Below are 7,515 nucleotides of genomic sequence, written 5' to 3'. Positions count from 1 at the left end.
AAAGTAGTTCTAGTAAAAGTACTTTACTAGACTTTAACATAGAGACTTTAACATAGTGCTCACAATGATACTGACTTCTTCCTCTGAAAACAACATCAGAGTATTTCAACATACATCTGAGTACTTAATCACACAGAGTAGTTCAACATACATCAGAGTACTTAAACATCACACATCAGAGTACTTCAACATACATCAGAGTACTTCATCATACATCAGAACACTAACATACATCAGAGTACTACATCACAAATCAGAGTACTTCAGCATACATCACAATACTTCATCACACATCAGAGTACTTCAACATCACCCAGACTACTTCATCACACATCAGAGTACTCCAACATCACACAGCGTTACTTCATCACACATCAGAGTACTTCAACATATATCGGAGTACTTCAACATATATCAGAGTACTTCATCACACATCAGAGTACTTCAGTGTCAGAAACCAACTGAAGCATTTCATGTGACGTGAATATAGTGGCTGCTGGGATATGTAGTCACTGTTCAGACTTGAATAAAGAGTATTCTCGTCCTGATCGGAGCTTTAAAGACAACGTCAGTGAGTGAGAGTTTATTGGACATCTACGTCACACATCAATGTCCTTGTGAAAGGGTTGTAATCAAGCGGCCGTAAAGGGTTGGCTCCAGAGATGTGTCCTAAAAGCTAAAACGTTGGACTTATAGGCACATTGATGCACCTAACACTTTAAGCTTTCCATTCTGGTCATCTCTAGTGAGGTCATCTGTAGTGAGGTCATCTGTAAGAACGAATTAGTCTGCATCCAGTCAAACCAAACTTTTAACAGCTCTCATCAACACATTCATTTTTAATGGCTCCTGCTAAACTGATCCATCAACACACAGATCTGTTTGTCATTTCGGTTGATTATTAAATGAAGACCTCCTCCACCTCCATCACTTGTTGCAGCTCTTTTTCTCTGCCCCTGATAGCCAATATAAGTAAGTAACTAAGTAAAATTTATTTATTAAGCACTTTTTACAGACAGGCAGTCACAAAGCGCTGTACACAAAGATTAAAATAAACAGTACACTCAATAGACATTATACACAATGTAAAAGGTTTAAATGTAAATTAAAAAATGTGAAGAATATAGTATACGTAGATCAGAAAAAGGCTTGTTTAAACAGAAAAGTTTTTAACTGCTTTTTAAAAGAATCCACATTGTCAACCAAATGTGGTGGTAAACTGTTCCACAGCCTTGGTGCCACAGACTGAAAGGCTCTGTCCCCTTTTGTCTTCACCCGTGTACGGGGAACAACCAACAGACTCTGAGTCTGTGAGCGGAGACGACGAGCAGCAGTGTATTTTATACGAAGCTTGGATAAATAATCTGGGGCCTGGCTGTTTAGTGCTCTGTATGTTAAAACAAGAATTTTAAAATGAATTCTAAAATCTATTGGGAGCCAATGTAAAGAATATAAGATGGGAGTAATGTGAGCTTGTTTGCTCTCTGCACAGAATTGTACTTGTTCTGTGCAGAGAGTTAGTTGTCTTGCTGTTGCATTTTGTATTGCCTGGAGACAAGACAGAGATGATTTATCCAAGCTGGTAAACAGGGAATTACAGTACTTTCAATTCAATTCAATTTTATTTATATAGCGCCAAATCACAACAACAGTCGCCTCGAGGTGCTTTATATTGTAAGGCAGACCCTAAATAATACATACAGAGAAAAACACAACAATCAAATGACCCACTATGAGCAAGCACTTTGGCGACAGTGGGAAGGAAAAACTCCCTTTTAACAGGAAGAAACCTCCGGCAGAACCAGGTTCAGGGAGGGGCAGGTCCATCTGCTGCGACCGGTTGGGGTGAGAGAAGGAAGACAGGATAGAAGACATGCTGTGGAAGAGAGACAGAGATTAATAACAAGTACGATTCATAGTGAGTGAAAAAGGTGACTGAAAAGGAAGAACTCAAAGCATCATGGGAGTCCCCCAGAAGCCTATGCCTATTGCAGCATAACTAATTGAGGATTCAGGGTCACCTGATCCAGCCCTAACTATATGAGTAATAACCTAAACGCGATGACACAAATGCATGAATCAGTTTTTCCAGTTCAGCTGAAGAGACCATATGTTGCAGTTTAAAGATGTTTCTTAAGTGAAAGAAACAGGAACGAGACAAAGATTTTACATGAGAGTTGAGGCCCAGAAAAATGATGAGACAGGACGCTAAAAGACTGAATAATGCCAGCTAAAGGAAGCATATAAAAAGAAAATAATAATGGACCTAAAACTGAACCCTGTGGAATCCGCAGGTTAGGGCAGCAATGTTAGAGGTAAACCTATCAGTCCTAACAGAAAAGGTCCTATCTGATAAGTAGGAAGAAAACCAGTCTAAGGTGGAGCCAGATATACCAGCCAGAACCTTAAGCCTGTTAAGTAGGATTTTGTGGTCGATGGTATCAAAGGCTGCGCTAAGATCAAACAAAATCATCACAGAACAATTCCCTGCATCAGATGCCATTAATAGATCATTATAGACTTTTAAGAGAGAGGTCTCAGTGGAGTGTTTCTTTTTAAAGCCAGACTGAAAAGGGTCAAAAATCTGTAATTTACACAATAGGGACCTGAACTGATTTTCAACAATTTTTTCTAGTAATTTACTTAAAAATTGCAATTTTGAAATAGGTCAATAATTACTAGTGGAGCTAAGATCTAAATTCTGTTTTTTTTTTTTTTATAAGCGACGTTAATTCTGCATGTTTAAAAAAAGATGGAACACAGCCTTGCCTCAGTGAACTGTTGATGATAGATAGTAAAGTGGAACCAATGCTGGTAAAGACCCAGACAGGACAGAGGGAGGTAATATATCTACAGAGCATGATGAGGATTTCATTTTACCGAATACTGTAATTTATGGAACTCCAAAGTGTTCAAAATTAAATAAATAAATAAGTCATGATGAAATAAATAACTATGTGAATAAATAAGACACAGATTTGTAATGTGAGAATGATATTGTGAAATAATGGAACACATTTTGAAAAAAATGCTCATTATTGTGAAATATATTACATTCTGCTATATAAATGTACTTATTATTGTGAAATATTATTTCATGGTCATTATTTTTCACAATAACAGAGATTATTCCTGAGGCATTTTATTTATTTCCAGATGTTTATATTCCAAAATGGGTTTTTTTCAAAGTCAGTCTTTATTTCAAAATCCCGTTTTTCCCAATGGTCTATTTATTTCATAATGCGACTTTTCAGCAGAATGACTTTGTCTGTCAATCAAGAGAGACGGGGCGGATCCAGTTGTGTGATTGGTTGCTCCTTTACTCAGACATAAGTAATAGCACATGAATCGTCGATTTAGGTTTAATGGTGCAATGCGTCTCCTATGCAGCTGGCGGCAGTATGTAGCTCAAAATAAACTTAAGGCACCGATAAATGCAAAACACTGGGCGCGAATAATGTCACAGGTGTATCAATTCTTGTGAAGGGCATGGCTGCAGGAAACAAGTCCCTTTCTGAGTTACTCAGAGAACTTGCTAAACGCTTAGATTGTACGTCTTCACCTCAGTTTGGGAGAGTATTGCAGCGGTGTACTGGAGATTAAGTGGTCCCTGGTCCAAGTTCTCATCACAACCGCACAGTGTTAACGTTAGCAAATGCTAACGCTATAACAGCTAGCTCCACTCCACGAGCTGTTCAGGGTAAGTAACAATATGTTATTACTGCTCAGTTAGTCTGTCTGTCTGCCAAAAATGAGCTTTTTAATCAGTTCAGTCACAGATTTTTTAAATACTGTTTTTATCATAGCAAAGAATTCTATAAATTAGGTAATAGAAAATAATTGTCTTCTGGGTTAATGTCTGTGTTACTATTTACATTGTTGTAGGTAATAATTATTCATGACTGTTTTAAAGTGGCTTATCTTCTCTGCTAATATGGAAGACAAGTAATCTATGTGAAAGAAAAGAAAGCAATTTTAGTTCAACGTAGTGATTTTGTAAGTGGGTATAATTTAAAAATGGTTTTAAAACTAGTATAGTGGATGTTCTTTAAGTATTTAACATTTAAAGTGTGTGTCACTTTACGGAAGCCAACTTCAGTTTTGATTTGGTCTCACCGTTGTAGGTCATAACACAAACAAGTCGTCAAGTCAAGCAGCTGAGGAAAGGGCTTAAGGAGACCATGGTATGGCCGCTTCTGACAGAGAGATCAGACATCATTCCTCTTTTCTTACCAAGGGAATCAGAGACTGCTCCCTGTTGTGAGGTAAGGTCACATCTTTTAACATCTGAACAGTAAAGGTATTTGGTTAATTTATGAAGGATGAACATTAATTGTTGACACAAAACACCAATATACTATTTTGTATGCTTGGGTTAGTTGAACAGCTGGGTTACATTTAATAAAAATACACCTAATGTTGCTGATGCTCTTAAGACTACAAGATAAGTAAAGCTATAAAATGACTGTGGCCTGCCACAGAAGATGAAGAAGAAGAGGAATGCTCTCAAGGATAAATGCAGAGTGGCAGGCTACCTTCGGTCCTTCATTGAAAATGGTAAGTGTGCTGCGATAGGTATTTTGCCATTGGTTTTCTCTGATTATACTTTGGTAAATTACATACAGTCCAGTGATCTTGCGTCATTAACAAAGTACACTATAGTGTAATTTTGTTTTGTTATTTGCTCCATACTGCCTAAATGCAATACATAAAAAAACAGAGTGGTGGCATTATGAGTTGCACTAAAATTGTATGTAGACTACTTTTAGCTTTGTTAACATAAAAATATCTATAACAGCTACAACAGCAATTTGAGTGGGGAAAAAATGTCTGGTGCCCTGTATGTAAGTGGTCATCTTTTATGGTATTTCTCCATAAACGATTCAAAATAATGAATATAGGATATGTCATTATAGTTTAAAACAATCTTCTGTTGCAGCAGCTTGTGCACAACGAAAAGCCCTCATCAAGTTTTGGACAGGATGGCAAGTCTTGCCGAGAGATATGACTGTGGAAGTGGTCAACAGCAGTCTTCCACCTGTTTTGAAGTACTACGTCTTCCTGCACACTACTGTACCTATGAGTTATTTCTAATGGACATTCAGGTGTGTCTCAACTCTACTGACTCAGGTTTTGGTCTGGTTTAGGATTGATTCCATAACCACATGGTAAGATTAGACCATTTCTTCTTTCTTGCATCACATTACTGTATTCAGTGTTCAAAGAAAAACAATCTAGTGAGTTCTAGTTCCTTTTAATACACTTGACAGTGAAAAATGCACAGTACAGATGAGCATTTGTGGCTTTTTTTTTTATATATAAACTGATAAACAGTTCCGATATCAAAACCAGTTGTTCACTGTACAGTATAAATTACACAGTATTTTTTGTTTATACTCGCTACTGGTACAAAAAAATTTTGTAGAAAAAATTATTTGAATTAAGATGTTACACTACTGTACTGTGTTCATTGTATTAAATCTGTTTAGAGTTGACATGTACAGTATATCCAACCAAGAAATGAATATCATTAAAGTGACAGCTGTATAAAACAAATCCTGTTTTATAGCCACTCACGGTTTTGTTGAAAATGAAATTGGTTATGCTGTTTTGAGTCAGTATTAGCTACAAAGCCATAGATGTAGAAATTTAAAACAAATAAAATCCTCCTGACATAGAAACTGATTAAATGTGATAGTGTCTTTCTACAAGTGATTTTGAAGTATGGTTATGCAAGAAATAGGGTGTGAACATATTGCACCTGCTTACTTTGAAGAGTTAAGGTGTGGTATCAAACATAAGTTTGAGTGACTGAACAGTTTCACAGTAGGCATCCAAAGCTTGACTGAGTGAAACGTTGTTGTTTGGTAGCACAGCAGGGTCTCATTCATTCAGTGCATCTGGGAGCTGAATCTCAGGAATGGTGATCTCATTTGATGGGCGGTGATTATGTGGTCCTGTCCAGTCCACACCATAATCCTCATCAACCTGAAAGAGCATGCACATGTTTTAAATCTAAACTGAAGAGGTGTTTCCTGCAGCTGTTCCTAGATGGACTTATTGAGTCTGTCAATAAGCATCGGCCTAGGAGAGTTGCTTAGGCATTGGCTACCAACTAATTATTCATTCACCCATTCTAGGTCAGGATTGGTTCTCTTCAGGTATAACAAATGTAACTTTGTTTAAAGTATTGCCATCTATACCTGACAGATGGGATAAAAGGAGAGAATGGCTTGGGAGACATTTCCACTTACAGGAGAAATATTTGGTACACCAATTTGCACAGTAGAAATAAACTCATCTCAACTACAGATAGCAGAGTTTTACATACAAGAACAAATATGGATCAAATAGTCATGTACCTGTGACAAATCTTGTCCCTCCTTTCTGTGCAGCAACCAGAGGTGCAGGGGTGAATGGTTGTTTGCTTTTCTGAGTCCGTGCTGACTCCATGCTTCCTGGAATGACTGAAGATGATGTTGAATGTGATGCAAAAAGCATCTGTGCAGAGCAAACAAGTGAATTTTTTCACCAGGGTTGAGCAGTCCTTGAATCTCCAGCTGGGTGAAGATGTTTTCATATACATCCCTCCACAGGCGCTCAATGCTGATTTCCATCTATATGCCAAAGGTGATTTGCTGCTGATACCCTGTACTAAAAACGCTTTGCAGTCTTAATAGATAACCGTCGCATCTTGACCCCTTCTGGATTGACTCGTCTCATTGAATCCATCAGTCGAAATCCTGATTAACAAACAGATCATGTCTTAGTACTAACAACTACAAAAAGACTGTATTGTAAACACTGTAATGCATATGGGACAGATCATCATTGTGTCAGGTAAGTATCCAAGTGCTGTACAGATTTAGTGAGGAGAGAGAATCGTGTACAGACTGGTTCAAACAGGAACATAACTGCATAACAATGATAAGAACATGCTAGTCATTTTTGATGGCTACATTAAAATATCACATCAAGGCCACACTGACACATGCTTTCCAGGCCGGAAACTGGTGTTTGGATATTTTAACAATATCAGCTTACTTTGAATGTATATGCCTCTGGATCGTAGATGTCCCATCATCATTCTGCAGTCGGCATTTGGGTGATGACGCTGAATGTCCAGCACTTTTGAATCCAAATCCACATCTCCAATAGAGGAATACCTATCAGATTTTTTGCACATAAAACATTTTTTCATATTTTCATATAACAGCAAATCTCAAAGTTTTCCAATTAATACTGAAAGAACCAAGGATATAAATGTATTCTTGTTTTAGCTTTACTGAAGACACCAGAGAAAGTATGATATCTATAATGCTGCTGTAATAGACAAAACCATTTCAATAAACTCGCTATTTAACATCAACTTTGTTATGCGTTATCAGGGAACAATCAACTGCAAACAGCAATGAAACATTCAACTATGTACTATTTAAAGCACTAATGACCCTGTTGTCTAACAAGATGTGATAAGTAAGTAGACTGTGGAAAGCTGGTGGGTCTACTCACCGG

General features: G+C 37.4%; 1 long non-coding RNA gene across 1 annotated transcript; it reads right to left on the bottom strand.

Moving 5' to 3' along the window:
- Window positions 1–5,349: 5,349 nt before the first annotated feature.
- Window positions 5,350–7,515, bottom strand: LOC120743092. Its single transcript, XR_005698053.1, has 3 exons — window positions 7,045–7,515; window positions 6,363–6,743; window positions 5,350–5,988 (listed from the first exon to the last, which is right to left on the bottom strand). It is a non-coding gene; the product is annotated as an uncharacterized LOC120743092 (long non-coding RNA).

This window comes from Simochromis diagramma, unplaced genomic scaffold, assembly GCF_900408965.1.
Source record: "Simochromis diagramma unplaced genomic scaffold, fSimDia1.1 OVJJ01000406.1, whole genome shotgun sequence".
Taxonomy (NCBI): domain Eukaryota; kingdom Metazoa; phylum Chordata; class Actinopteri; order Cichliformes; family Cichlidae; genus Simochromis; species Simochromis diagramma.
The sequence above is the reverse complement of the archived record's forward strand: the minus strand, read 5'-3'. Positions and strand labels throughout refer to the sequence as shown.